Source organism: Peromyscus maniculatus, chromosome X (genome assembly GCF_049852395.1).
Source record: "Peromyscus maniculatus bairdii isolate BWxNUB_F1_BW_parent chromosome X, HU_Pman_BW_mat_3.1, whole genome shotgun sequence".
Lineage (NCBI taxonomy): Eukaryota > Metazoa > Chordata > Mammalia > Rodentia > Cricetidae > Peromyscus > Peromyscus maniculatus.
The window spans coordinates 60,232,368-60,248,556 of NC_134875.1; the positions used below are offsets into that span (position 1 = coordinate 60,232,368).

Genomic DNA, 16,189 nt, shown 5'->3' on the forward strand with positions numbered 1-16,189 from the left:
TTGGGGACAAATGAGAAAGGAAAGGTTGTGATTAAACTGTGATGTATTTGTGTGTAAATTGACAAGGAGTAAATTATTCTGGCTAGCTTTTATGTCAACTTCACATAAGCTAGAGTCATATGAGAGGAGAAAATGCTTCCATAACGTTAGCCTGTAGGACAAGCCTATGGAACATCTTCCTGATTAATAATTGATGTAGAAGACCATAATCCATTGTGGGTAGGCCTACTCTTAAATAAGTCATTCTGGAGTGTTTAAGAAAACAAATTGATCAATTGAGGATGAATAAACCAGTAAACAGCATTCCTTCACAACCTGTCTATCAGTTCCTGAATCCAAGTACATGGCTTGAGTTCCTGCCCTGACTTCTCAGGATGATAGAAAACAAACTGTAAGATGAAATAAACCATTTTCTCTACCTTTTGCTTTTGGTAATGATGTTTTATCATAGTAACAGAAACCCTAATTAAGAAAACTGCTTCAATCACTCTAAAAATATTATGGTGATTCAAATAAATAACATTCTTCACACAGTTAACCTAAGATCATTCTGCTTTTTTGCTATTTAAATTGTGTGTGTGTGTGTGTGTGTGTGTGTGTGTGTGTGTGTGTGTGTGTGTGTAGAAACAGAGTTAAACAAAATTTTAATATATGTACTTGGATAAAGCAAGCATAAGCATTTAATTTTAGTCAGTGATGGTAAGGAGGGACACAAGTCAATAAAAAAGATTTAATATAGTAGCTACAATTTAGCATTTCACATTTACAGAAAGTAGAATACTGACAGAGGTCCAAAGAAATGATTACATTTACACTAAACACTAAGGAAACAAAAAGGTACACACACTCCTAAGAATGGGGAAGTAATTTTACTGTGAGATTTGGTAAGCAAAATTTGCTATAAGATTTATTCTGCCCTCAATAAAAATTCAGAACAGTCTCTGACTAGAATTTCAAGGATTTTGGTATCTTGAAGGATTTCTTGTTAACTAAATGGTAGTATTAAATAAAATCTTAAGTCAATTTTTGGATTTCATTTTCTTTTATGTCATGTCAATACATTTAACTAGATTTTCACTTTTTTTCTATTGTAAACTATAAGGGAACAGCCTTAATCTATTGCATTAAAAAAAACCTCAAAGCTTAAATAATGCTTAAGAAATACTTAAACAATGCTTTCTAGGCATTACATAAGAGAGAGTAAAGAATATGTAATTGTGAAAATAATCTTTTATTAAATAAGCCCTCTGAGTGTCCAAATTGTTTGAAAAATTTTAGGCTGAGCAGCAGAGTGGGAAAGATAAACAAACAGATCCTGATATATGTCCATAAATTGAAACGAAATTTGGCATTCAGAGAAATCAAAGCAGCTAGCATTCATAAGGCAGAATATTGTAGAAGAAAGAGCTACTCAAAAAGACTAATATTTGAAGACAATTTTCAGAAAAAGCTGGAAATAGTTTACTTCCATGAAGCCATGTGTAAAGCTATTTTTTTTTTTCAGAAGTGTTACAAAGTTTGCCCTAAGTCAATGGCTAGTGTAGACTTACTAGTTTTTCGACTTTGGCTAGTTCATCACAGTTAGATGCGTGACATAAAAGGGTCAAAGTTTCTTAAAGTAATTTACTTGCATCCTCAAATAAAGCTATAAGCTGTAAGATAAAACCAAAACATTGAGTACCAGTGATTAATGTCTTAGACACAACACCGAGCACCCAGTGAAAAAGTACCAAACATGTAAAGGAAGAAAACATGACCCTGGATGGTAAAAATAATCAATGAATAGGAAAAGAAAATCACAATAAGCAAACCAAATGAAATACTCAGTAACAAGACATAAAAATAACTAATACATTTACATACCAAAGAAGGTAAAGGAAAACATAAGCACAGTAGGGGGGGATAAAATATATTAAAATTATGCATAATGAATCTATAGACATAAAATATTTAGGATCTAAATTTGAAAAAACAGACTTGATATTAATAGATGATTACATACAAAGAAAATGTTAATAAATTAAAGATAAGAGTAGTAACTCTCAAAACAGAAAATGAAAGGCAAAATTTAAAAATATTGCAAGATGAACAAAGGCAAGAGTGTATCATCAGTAGACTAGGATACACAATCAAGGATGGCAGGTGTGACAAGATAACATTGTCTTTCACCATTTTTTTTAGTATTTTACTGGAGGTCTTCACCAGTGTTTTGATGAAAGGAAAAGAAACACACTTTCTAATCAGAAAGGAAAAGGAAATGTTTGTGTCATTACCTGCACATGGCATGATCATTTATGTGGAAAACTGGAAATCTATAAAACTGGTACAAAAGCTAATGGGTAGATATAGCATGGCAACACAATACAGAACCAGTATTAAAAATTTTCATGTCTATATTTCACCCAGGAGAAGATAGAAAATATAATGCCAAAATATTATTTCTTTCAGCATCTAAACTACTAAATTATCAGGGATAAACTTAAAAATAAGCAAAATCTAAACAAGTACTTGAAGTCATTGTGAGGATGATCTCTATAAAACATACCATTTTCATAAGTTGGGAGACAGTGTTATTAACATTTATTTTTTCCTCATACTTATTTACAGATTAGACACAAAGATTGTTAAAATTCTAGTCACTCTCTTGTATTTCTTGACAATATGAAAAGGGTATAACAGAATATCCAATTTGGATAATGAATAAAAATTTTGAAAGACCTATTAGTGTTTCTTCATCTAATACAAATGTACAGTAATTAAAGCAGTACGGTATTAACTTAAAGATAAATAGATTTGTAAATCAGTGGAATGGAATTTAGAGTCCCTAAAGAGACCTATACAAATATGCTAAATTGATTTTTGTCCACAATGCCAAAGATATTCAATGGGGGAATGCGTCCTCTTTTCAAGACAATGAGAGACAATTGAGCATTCATATTCTCAAAGGCCATCCTCAGATTTTACTTCATGCTGTATGCAAATAGTAATTTAGACTGTGTTTAAACAGGAATATAAAAATGTGCACTATAAAAAAACATAGTCAACTTACCAAATTCTTTAAAACTTAAAAAAAAAAACTGTTAAATAAATGAAAATGTGAGCCACAGAGTCACAGAAAATATTTGGGAAACATACATCCAACCAAAGTCTTCCAGGAGTAAAATATATACAAAATTCTTATAGTTCAGTAATAAAGAAGAAAACTGTCTGACACAAAACATTTTAACTGGTACTTTTTCAAAAAATATGTGAAGGCCAAATATGTCCATGATAAGGTATTGAATATCTGCTCAATATACTTGGTCATTATGAAAATGTAATCTGAACCAAAACTTTATGCCACTGTACAATAATTAAAAAGTAATACAATTATAATTCAAGCCATTCCAAATATTGTGTCCCCCTACACACTAATGCTGATAATATAAAATATTGCAACTACATTGTAAAACGATATCTATTAGATTTTCAAACTTGCGGTAATAAAATGTCACAAACTTTAAAATCAACACAGACATTTATGTCTTAATAATTCCAAATGCCAGACATTTGTAAACAAGATGTCATTTGCTACAGCTCTACAGCCAGAGTCCAGTGAAGAAAATTCTTTCTGTTTCTTCTAGCACCTAGTGGCTCCAGGCATTCTTGACTGGTGACAGTACAACTGTAATCTCTGCCACTGTGTTCACACAGCCTTCTCTTTTGTCCCTATGTCTTCACTTCTGTTTCTTACAAAGACACTTGTCTTTAGATTTAGGGCTTATCTGGATGAAATAAAAAGATCTCACCTCAACTTAACAGTACAGGTAGGGAATCCTTTTCCAAACACTGCTACATTCACAAATGTAGACATAACTTATTGGAGTCTAACAATTAATCCATTACACATGGTTCCACAGACTCTTTAAATAAAAAGTGTTATTCTTATACTTAACATTGAACCAACCATTCCACTCCTAGTTACTTCTCCAAAGAAAACACATATTCCAATAAAGACCTGTGTATGAATATATCAGCCTCAGTTTTAATATCAAAAACTTTTTAGGTATGTGAATGGACAGCAATCATTCACATAGATGAATACTGTTTAGTAGCTAAAGCAACAACAGAAGAGAAACTAATCATTCTGAATTCTCTCAAGTGACAACAATAGTGCACATTCATTAAGTAGATTAGAAGTCAAAGGAGAGAACATATTCTATGAAACCATTTATTTGACAATCCAAGAAATTTGTGCTAGTCTGGAAGTAATGACAGAAAACAAACAGTGGTGACCTGTGAATATGGGAGATGGGAAAGATAGATTGCAAAAAATGCAAAAAGATGACTTAACAATGTATTTGTTCATTATCTTTTTAAAAATACATGTATTGTCTCATTTTATTTGAAGGATTTCATTTGCATGGATGGATGTATTCTGCTTGTTTTTGGTGCTTAAGAGGCTAAAGAAGCACATAGAATCCCCAGAAACTGAAGTTACAAATGGTTGTGAGACATCATGTGGATACTGGGAGTTAAACCCAGGTACTCTACAAGAGCAGAAATACTCTGAACAATTGAATCATCTCTCAGTCCATTCTTCATTATGTTGCTTGTAATGATGGTTTTCCATGTGTAGACAAAGTCAAAATATTTCTACTTGTACCATTTTGATACTTTTAATTTTGAATATCTCAATAAAACCATAAGGATGAAACTGAAATTTCAAAATGTTAAATACAATTCTTTTTTTAAATTTTATAATTTAATTTAATTTTACATATCAGCCACGGATTTCCTTGTTCTCCCCCCTCCCGCCTTCCTCCCAGCCCACCCCCCCATTCCCATGTCCTCCAGGGCAAAGACTCCCCTGAGGACTGAGTTCAACCTGGTAGATTCAGTCCAGGCAGGTCCAGTCTCCTCCTCCCAGGCTGAGCCAAGTGTTCCTTTATAAGCCCCAGGTTTCAAACAGCCAACTCATGCACTGAGTACAGGACCCAGTCCCACTGCCTGGATGCCTCCCAAACAGATCAAGCTAATCCACTGTCTCACTTATCCAGAGGGCCTGATCCAGTTGGGGGCTCCTCAGCTATTGGTTCATAGTTCATGTGTTTCCATTCGTTTGGCTATTTGTCCCTGTGCTTTTTCCAACCTTTGTCTCAACAATTCTTGCTCATATAACCCCTCCTCTTTCTCGCCAATTGGACTCCTGGAGCTCTACATGGGGCCTGGCCGTGGATCTCTGCATCCGGTTCCCTCAGTCATTGGATAGGGTTTCTAGCATGACAATTAGGGTATTTGGCCATCCTATCATCAAAGTAGGTCAATTCAGGCTGTCTCTTAACCATTGCCAGTAGTCTATTGTGGGGGAATCTTTGTGGGTTTCTGTGGGCCTCTCTAGCACTTTGCTTTTTCCTGTTCTCATGTGGTCTTCATTTACCATGGTCTCCTATTCCTTGTTCTCCCTCTCTGTTCTTGATCCAGCGAGCATCTCCCGCTCTCTTTCCCTCGACCCTTGCCCTTCATTACCCCCACTCCCGTCCATGTTGTTCATGTAGATCTCATCTATTTCTCTATCATTGGGTGATCCTTGTGTCTTTCTTGGGGTCCTGTTTTCTAGGTAGCCTCCCTGGAGTTATGAGTAGCAGTCTAGTCATCTTTGTTTTACATCTAGTATCTTCCTATGAGTGAGTACATAACTACAATTCTTAGTGATTTTACAAGCAACTTTCCCTTTGGGTTATGAATGAAAGGGCAGTTTTGCATCTAGTCTTGTTACTTTCTAATTCCTTCAGATCCAGTGTGATTTATCAGTCTCAGAGCTTATACCACTAATCTCACTGGTGCACTGAGGTCTATAGCCTACTCCTCTCTTTCTGGCCTCCCTTCCAACAAAAGACACAGAAATCATTCCATTCGTATCTGCTCTCTTTAAGGCTAGTCTTCCGCATTAAATGAAAAGTTATGAAATTTGAGAGTAATAGCATTTCTCTTACCCAAGAAATTCTTCTCTTTAATTTTTTTTTTAGTCCATGCTTTGAAAAATCTAGGTATTCTAAACACAGCTAGGTAACATTATCAGGAGCATTTGCTTCAAAAGGACACACTTAAAATCTTTAACAGTGCACCTCAATCTCTCCAGTGAACACATTAGCACATCTCAGTTAATTTGATTAGCTTTCTGTCCTCTTAGCAAGCTCAGAGAATTTCTCTTCAAGGGAATGAAGTATGGTACCCAAAAGTGTCACAGACAAGCCCAGAAATGAAAAGTACATCTTAGAAGTAATGGTCGGTTATTGATGTAATCAACCGTCTTATTAAATAAGAAACACAGAAACAATGTAAAAGAGAAAGCCGAGAGGTCAGAGCTCAGAGCTAAAATCTTACCCTTCCGCCTGCGGTGTCCCAGCTTCACGAAAGAGAGCTATTTCCTGTCTGTTCGTCTATTTATAGTATTTTGTTCTGCCTTCTCATTGGTTGTAAACCCAAACACGTTACTGCCTCGTCACTGTCTGAATGTACAGCCCCCTAGGTCTTAAAGGCATATGTCTCCAATGCTGGCTGTATCCCTGAACACACAGAGATCTATGGGATTGAAGGCGTGTGCCACCACCGCCACACTCTTGCTATGGCTCTAATAGCTCTGACCCCCAGGCAACTTTATTTATTAACATACAATCAAAATCACATTCCAGTACAATTAGAATACCACCACAGTCGGTGGTGGAAGAGAGCCTTGGAGCACATATAGGTTACTAAGAAAGCTGGATCTCAGAGGTTTCTTGGGAACAGAGTTCGGTTTGTCCAGAGCCAGTGTAACAAAATAACTTCTGAAGCGATATAGCTGAAGACTTGACTAGCAGAACACAGAACCAGTTCAGAATCCCTGTGATGATTAAGGTGGCTGCCACCACAGATGCCGTACCCTTTTCCTGTTCAAATGTCTTTTTATTCAGAATCCTGAGTTTCTGAAATTCAGAGGGAGTTCACAGAATGAATGATGTAGATGTGATTTTAAGGGTAAAAAAATCTGTAGTCTCTAATAATCTACATTCCCTATAGGTCATTCAATATTGAAGTTAATGGCTATTTGGACAATGATTTTATTTGCCTGCAATCTTGCATGTTCTGCTGAGTCTTCAGTTATATATATTTATAATTCCATACAAATATACTGATCCTGGGACTAAGGGTGTTATCATTGTGATAATAAAAAAAGGATTCCACTATTTAAACTCCAGTTATATAGTCTACAATTTTGAATGTTGAGGTGATTTCTTTATCATATACATCTAGCATATCTATGAATATGGTTTGCAAAGGCAGGCCTATCATTAAACTAATTAAACTTTTATTTACATGAGCTCTTTGTAAACCTTGAAGGATCCTAATTATGTCTTTATATAGTCACATGCTGTATAAAATTTGAGGAAATTTTCTTTCTTTATTTTAAGAAACTTATCACAACTGTGTGAGTTTCAGCTCTTATAGATGGGTGGTGGTGACACATGTACTTAATCCCAGCACTCGGAAGGCAAAGGCAACTAGATATCTGAGTTCAAGGCCAGCCTGGTCTACTAGAGTGAGTTTAGAAAGGCCAGAGCTATACAGAGAAACTTTGTCTCAAATAAAACTACAGAAAACTGTCTAAAACATATCTAGTTGCTTATGCCTTTAATCCCAGCACTTGGTAGCCTGAGGCAAGAGAATCACAAGTTTGAAAATCGAGGCTATATACAAAGTTACAGGACAGTCTGGGCCATACTATTAAAAGAATCCAAATTATAAAGAAACCTACATCTTTTGAATATGTGAATGCATGGACAGATAGAGAAATAAATGATAAGTAGCATATCTTTATCATTTACTGCCTCCTCTGCTGCTATCCTTCTCTAAAATATCATCATCTCTCACTTCAGTTGTACCAAACCTTTCTATCCATGCACTGAACCTACCATGGTCTACACTGACAGCTTTTCAGCGTGGATAGGTAGAAACTGACACAAATTAGGGTCATCTAGGAAGAGAGAGCCTCAACAGAGAAAATTTCTCCATCAGATTGGCCTGTATGCAAGCCTATAGGTATTTTCTTGATTAATGATTGATATGAGAGGACCCAGCACCTGTGGGTGTTACCTCTGTGGGGCAAGAGGTCTTAGGTTGTACACAAAAACAGGCTAGGCGTGCTATTGGGTGCAAGCCAGTAGGTAGTATTCCTGCATTATCTCTGCTTCAATTTATGCCTTATTTCCTGCGCTGAATTGCCTTTATGATGAACTGTAAACTATAAGATTAAATAAGCCCTTCTTCCCCAGATTGCTTCTGGTCATGATGTTTATCATTGCAATAGGAAGTCAGTATACCATCATACATACATGGAATTTATATTATTTATCAATCAGTGAAGTTCCATAATGTTGAAGCAAGGAAAGGACTATTGGCTCAGAAAATAATTTCTTTAAGTCACCAAGGCATGGTGGGTGCATTATTGAGTCAGATGGCAAAGCCTTGGATTTATTTTGTGAAGACAATGTAGCTATTGTAAAATAACACAATATATGCTGGCATTATCCTAATTAGAATTCATTCTACTGTTTCCAACTCAGAGTGAAGTAGCAGATAGAAGAAATTGGGTTGCCACAGCAGAATTTCTTAACAAAAATGAAAAGTGAAGGTGGCTTTGCTATGCCAAAGTGAGTTTCTATACAGTTCACATGTGAGCCAAAGCAAGGAAAGGCATTTCCTAATGGTGAGTAAATTTCTTGTCATTGCAGCCTTTCAGTTGAGAACAGTTGATTGAAGTGTTAAGAACATTGGTAGCTCAAAGAAGTCAATTAAAAACAAAACACAAACAAAGGAAGCTGTCAGTCTTGGGACATCCTTTTGTAATCACAATGCTCAGTAAGTAGTGGCAGGAGATTAGAGAACTGGGGGCCAGCCCAGGCTACCTAGAAAGCTCCTCCTGTCTCAAACAAAATATATCAAAACACAACAACAGCAACGAAACCAAGGAAAACAACAACAGTGACAAAAGCCAAAAACTTATTTTTTCAGCTTTTAACACATTCAATGACACTCGCATGTTTTGACTTCAAGAGTTAAGAAATTTGAAGTGGCTGAGGAATTGACCTCCATGAATAACATGCATAGAGCACAATTAAGAGCATTTTTTTTCACAGAAATTCTGAAAGCACAAATGCAGTACAACCTGATGTAGAATCTGGTAAATGTGTCCAAATTGATGTGGGCACAAATGTGTGGAGCAGAAAAAAGTTAAATAAAATTTAAAAACCCTAAAAATGTGGGGCATTGAAAATCTGTATATGTTTGTTGAAGTTTGCTTCAGAAGGTACACTGTAGAAAGTATGGGAATCAATGATAAATTTCTTTCATTTTTGTTAGTCATCCATTCTCAGGACTAAGAGGTCATTACTCTAGTTTTTTTTCTACTAAACAAAAAGCAGTTTAATAACTGCCCTAGTTAGGTTTCTATCTTTGTGATAAAAACAAAACAAACAAACAACAACGACAAAACCATCATGACCAAAAACAATGGTAAAGAGATTGGTTTGGTTAATGTTATAATTCCAGATAACAGTCCACTGTGAAGAGAAGTCACGGCAGAAACTCAAGTCAGGAACCTGAAGGTGGGAACCTGAAGACAGGAAGTGAAGCAGAAGAAATGGAGGAATATTGCTTACTGGCTTGCTGGCTTATGACTTGCTCGGCCTGATTTCTTATACAACCCAGGACCATCTGTCAGAGGCACTACCCATGGTGAGTTGGGTCCTCCTGTGTCAATCATTAAGAAAATGTCCCCACAGACTTGCCTACAAGCCAATCTCATGAAGACATTTTCTCAATCTGTAGTACCCTCTTCTCAAATGTCCCTGGCTTGTGTCAAGTTAACATAAAAGTCTAAGCAGGACAATATCTTACAAGTCATTTAATTTTATCATGAATATTGAACTCAGATGTGACAGTGAAATTTTGTGCATAAGCATTGCTTTCAATCACTATTTGAAAGACTTTGGGAATTAGCTTTTGCTGCCTACTTAATAATGTTTCTTAATGAACTCAACCTACCAAAGGAGCACTTATATGTGAAACTTACAGTGTAATCACCATTTTGGAGATAACCTTTGAATAAGGAGTCCTGAAAAGATGTTCTATCTTGTTCTCACCTGATAAAAATTCAAACAAGATCCAAGCTTCCCCACTAGTTTTCAGTAGACACATTTACTATTTTCGAAATATAGTTCCTGTAGCATTTTCCCAACTCTGAAGCAAACATAAAAGAAAGTGTCCATTTTTTAAAAGCCAAACTGTGCAACTGAGAAACTTTTAACTTTTAATTGGAAAGGGTTAGTTTGCCAGTTTTGACAGGCTAAACTGCAATTATCAAAAGAGAACTATAGAGGCTGGCAAGATGGCTTACTGGTTAAGAGCACCTGCTGCTCTTCCACAGAATCAAGTGTGGTTCCCAAGCACCATATCAGCTGACTCACAATTGTCTGTAAATCTAGCTTCAGAAGATCCAATGACTCTGGCTTTTGCAGACACACTTCACACACACACACACACACACACACACACACACACACACACACACACACACCTACACATAATTGTAAAATAATAGAAAAATCTTTAAAATCCTCACAATTGCTTACAGTGCATTAAATTAGGGAATTATGGAAAATATTTACTCTGACTACAATCAACAAGGGATCTAACTGCTCTGTTTTACCTTACTAACACTTATCTGGGACACTGAAAAGTGCTAGCTGTTCTATTTCTCCATGTAAGTGTTTCTCTACTTAACACTCCCCCCATCACCTGTACCAGAGTACACCTTTATTTGGCAAACAACCAATAAAGAAAGGAGAATGCATGCATTATTGATAAGTTTGCTTCTGAATTAAAAATCCAGATACACGCATGTATATAAATAGCCTACCTTTACCTGTAGAGATGGCACTGTTTTAATGAAAAAGGAAAAGCTGGTGTGATTATTTGTAGAGTTATACTTCCCCAAATTTAATTGCAACATAAATTGAGAGAAAGAATATAAACTTCAAGGTACACAATGAAGAGTAGCTTTCCCTCCTTTGGCTTTTTTTTTTTAATAGTAATTCTACTGGAGAAGAGAGAATCCAGCTGAAGCAATGGCTTGAGTATAGTTCATTTACTTTTCCATATTCAGCACTGTCATGAACTTTTGAGTCATCAGCTCATTTTCTATCCTGTGGTGTGCCTTCGTCCTGAAGAATTTCTTCCTAGGACCAAATAACTACCCCCCAATTTGTCCTTTGTCAAGAGTTCATTTCAATGTTTGTTATAAAGCAAAACTGCCAGCTGAATACCACCTAAAACCTCACTTTCTGCATTATTCACAACCAGGCTTCAAACAAAGCTAATAAGAGGAAATCAGAGAAAGTGCACTGTTAGATTTATTCTTTTTGAAGAGGGCAGGTAGGAAGGCTGGCTTGCTGACCTGATTTTTCCTGAGTGTACAAATTATGTAAATACAAGGCAGCAAAGCTATAGGAATAGTTCTCTAAGTGTGTGGAAAATGCACTGTTATTCTTTTTGGTAAAATTATTTGAGAACATTACTACCGTGAGCCTATTGTTCACTTGCTACCATTAACAAAATTTCTCGAAATCTAGTAGAAGGTTTTAACAACCATGTATTTTTTACCTGTTGGCAGGGTGAAGTGAATGCTGGTGTCTCCTCCAACATACTGAAAATAACCTAAGGAGACACACTGGAGCCCCCAGAACACATAGTCCTCTGCAGCTCTGTCTGACTTGTAGAAATTATTTCAAGTCTCAAACAAATAACACAATTGTAACTAGAATAAAAGGAACTTAATGCAGTGATGTCAAGATTACATGAAATTTAGCAACGTGATTCCTCTTCTTTGTATCATTCCCATAAAAGTTAAAAAAAATGCTCTATTTGAGAGCCTCACAGATGATAGACAGCCTAACAGTAAGAAGCACCTTGTCAGATTACTTCTGACAAACATTAACAACATACCAAGGAAAGAACCCTGCTCATTGGAGCAGTTTATTCTGATAAGCAATCTCTTCTTTGATTCAGGATGTCTTAAAAGACAAAAATCACTACAGTTGTGTGTCAAGGATTCACTGATCTTTTAAATATGATTGAACTTTAAATTAGCCATGAGGAACTACAGTACAGGAATAATTTCAACCTTCGCACATGTTACTTCATATAGTTTTCATTCCATAGTTGGAGTTACTTGTTGGCAACTACAGTATAAAAATATCACAAGACACCCCAGAAGTAATTGATTCATGAGTTTTAAATAATGCACATTTAAGTAGCAGGACAGAACATCCTGCCATCCTGTGGTGTTCTAATATGTCCTCTATCATCTTGTCTGGGATGTGAATCATACCTTCATTTCTCATATCACAAGATTCTATGTATTCTCTGTTGCTTAACAGTAACCCCCAGTAATGACATTTATAATCATGGTATTTATTGTACCACTTATGTTTAAGAAAAAGCACAACAGTAACCAAATGCTATGCTTCATCATAGATAATCATTTATCTCACTTCTCATTACACAGGAATTTTACCTTGTCATGTCATCACAAGGAGTGAAGTACAATAGACATCATATCCACTAACTTTTATTACAGTTCATTGTAACTCTTCCATTTTGTGACTATTTGTGTACATTAAGCTTTTACTCTAATTTATTAATTAAACTTTATCAAGTGATTTTATGCATAAGAAAAAGACATAGTATTCACAGAGCTTAGCATTGTCTAAACTTTCACAAATCCACTGGGGGCTTTAAAAACTACCTTTCATACATTGACGGTTGATACTCTGTATGCATTGCTCATGGATGAGACAAAGACAATAACTTTATTTTTCAATTGTATTAAACATTGTAAGGTTTTGTCTCATGTAACTTGATGTGAAGTATGTGAATAACATAGTAGAAAATTATAATAACTTTACCATATTTTAACTTAATATTAATAAGTATTACTTTAATGATTAAAATCTCTAATACCAAGAAATAGAAACATTATGTTATAATATTATATGTAATGTAATATTATAAAGTTATGCTATGTGGTGGTAATCTAATTATACTGAAATGTGATTTTGATTGTATGTTAATAAATAAAGTTGCCCGGGGCTCAGAGCTATTAGAGCCATTGCAAGAGTGTGGCGGTGGTGGCACATGCCTTTAATCCCAGAAAGCCAGCCTTTAATCCCAGGGAGTGGTGGTAGAAAGCAAAAAGATATATAAGGCATGAGGACCAGAAACTAGAAGCATTTGGCTGGTTAAGCTTTCAGGCTTTGGAGCAACACAGTTCAGCTGAGAGCTATTGGGATGAGGACACAGAAGCTTCCAGTCTGAGGAAACAGGACCAGCTGAGGAACTGGTGAGGTGAGATAGCTGTGGCTTGTTCTGTCTCTTTAAATAGACGAACAGACAGGAAATAGAGCACTCATTCGGGAAGCTGGGACACCGCAGGCGGAAGGGTGAGATTTTGGCTCTGAGCTCTGACCTCTCGGCTTTCTCTTTTGCATTATTTCTGTGTTTCTTATTTAATAAAACGGTTGGTTACATCAATACCTGGCGCCCAACATGGGGCTCGAACCCACGACCCTGAGATTAAGAGTCTCATGCTCTACCGACTGAGCTAGCCGGGCAACTTTATTTATTAACATACAATCAAAATCACATTTAAGTATAATTAGATTACCACCACAATGCTATAATATTAGAGTAATGCTATAGTTAAAATTGGTAATTATGAAGTTGTTAAACATTTTTCTCCACAAATCATACAACCTTAACCACTCTGATAATGCTTTGCAAATAATGGTGTTATACTCTTGGTGAGCTCTCTCACTGGCGTACAATCAGACAACAGAGCAAAATTCAATTTAACTTACTAAATGTCTATTTATATGAAATATTTGTCAAGATGCTGGGCGCTGAAATTTTCAAATGAGTGAAACACAGTCACTGTGCTTAAAAACACTGATAAGAATAGGAAAATAAGGTACACTTGTAAACAACTATTAGTGCATCCACACTGCCACATTTTCTAACATCCAATTGACTTCTTAACACTCTTCTACTGCTACCATTCAACTTTGTAATAAAAAATGAATTACAGATGCATGTAGGTATATCTATGCAGCTAAACATATATAGAGACACACTTGTGTGTGTGTGTGTGTGTGTGTGTGTGTGTGTACTAGTGGGGATTGACTCTAGGCAAGTACTCTACCACTGACACATATCCCCAGTTTTTTTTTTTCATTATTTTATTTTAAGACAAAATCTGATTATGTTGCCCAGGCTGATCTTAAAAGATGGGATCTACCTGTCTTAACCTCTATAGCAGGTGAGATTATACATACATCTGCATCACTGGGCTCAGATTCTGTTTCCCCATTTTTCCTTTCATTGGAAATGGATTTTTTTTCACATAATATATCCTGATTATGGTTTTTCCCTCCCTCTGCTCCACCCAGTTTCTTCACACCTTCCTTCCCTTTTGGATGATCCCCTTTTTATCTCTCATTGGAAAACAAACAAGCTTCTAAGAGATAATATTAAAATAAAATAAGATAAGATAAAAAAAGCTAACACATTGGAACATGACAAACCAAACAAACAGAAGGAAAGGGGCTCAAGAGAAAGCACAAGAAACATATATAGATGCAGAGACCCACTCATTCCCATACTCAGGAATCCCATAAAACTGCTAAACTGGAGACCATAATACATACCCAAAGACCAAAGCTATGCACATTAAAAAGGTGTGTGTGTGTGTGTGTGTGTGTGTGTGTGTGTGTATGTGTGTGTGTGTGTGTGAAGTTAATTTAAAACCTGTCAACATTATGAGACAAGGAACCTCCAAAATGGCATTGAGTTTGTTTTCTGTTGACTCTCTACTGCTGTGCATGCAGCCTACCCTTAACTCAAGAGTAGTTTGTTTTCTCCATGAAACTCTCTTGGACAAAATGAAATTTTCATTTGTGAGTGGTTATCAATTGGAGATTGCTTCTGGGTTAGTGATGGGGGCATGTGCCCACTTCTCCTTTCTGTTCTGGTACCCCATCTGGTGCAGACCCATGCAGGCCACAGGCCACTGTATATCCTGCCTTATTCTCTGTGAGTTCATGTGTGCATTTTTCCCATTGACCTACAAGGCTTTGTTTCCTTCGTGTCCTCCATTCCCTCCAGCTCTTAAATTCATTCCATCTCCTCTTCTGTAGAGTTCCTTGAGCCCTAAGTGGAAGGAGTTGATGAGACAGACCATTTAAAGTGTTGTAAGGTCTCTCCCGCTCTGCATAATGTCTGGCTGTGGATATTTATTTGTATTTGTTCCCATTTACTGCAGGAGGAAGCTTCTCTGATTATGGCTGAGCAAGACACTGATCTATGAGCATAGCAGAATGTCCTTAGGAGTCATTTCATTGATATGTTCTTTTAGGAGAACAGTAGTATTTGATCTTACCCTAGATCCCTTAGCTATCGAGTCTCAGATTTTTGATCACCCAAGCAGTTTTGGGTATGGGTACCAACTTAATGAGTATGCCCTAAATCAAACCTGAAACTGGTTGGCTACTCCCACAAGGTTGTGCTAACATTACCCTAGCATATCTTGCAGGCAGGACACTGTTGCAGATCAAAGAGTTTGTAGCTGGGTTGGTGTTTACATTTTTTTCCTTTGGTAGCATACAAAATACCCTTCTTGTACCAAAGATTCTACCATATAGTTTGTAAGGCTCTATATAGGCACCAGTTTGACTTCTACATGTTTAATGAGTTAGTTGTGTAGATATTGTCTTCAGTAACAGGGCCTAGCCATAGCTTTGTGCAGAGCAAACTACAGTCTTGGCAACTACCTGAGTTGTTTGGGACTTCCCATGGGAACCCTTTTGTGAACTCAATTAGCTGTAACCCATTTCCAGTACCACAAGCTTCATTTGGTGACAAGAGATGTCCAGCTGAGTCTCTGTTTCTGCCATTATTTGATGATTTCATTTAGATTGCCTTCATACATTTATATATTTTAAGAAGCTTCTACTATATTAGACTTTCTTACTACTCCTCAAATGCACTTTAATTTTAGCTATCTCTCTCTGTATTCCCTCACTCATTCCCCGTTCCTTTCCCTTCCCAATTTGAT

General features: G+C 36.4%; 1 non-coding gene across 1 annotated transcript; it reads right to left on the reverse strand.

The window, feature by feature from the left end:
- Positions 1 to 13,618: 13,618 nt before the first annotated feature.
- Positions 13,619 to 13,691, reverse strand: Trnak-cuu (transfer RNA lysine (anticodon CUU)). Its single transcript has one exon. It is a non-coding gene; the product is annotated as a tRNA-Lys (tRNA).
- Positions 13,692 to 16,189: the final 2,498 nt, after the last annotated feature.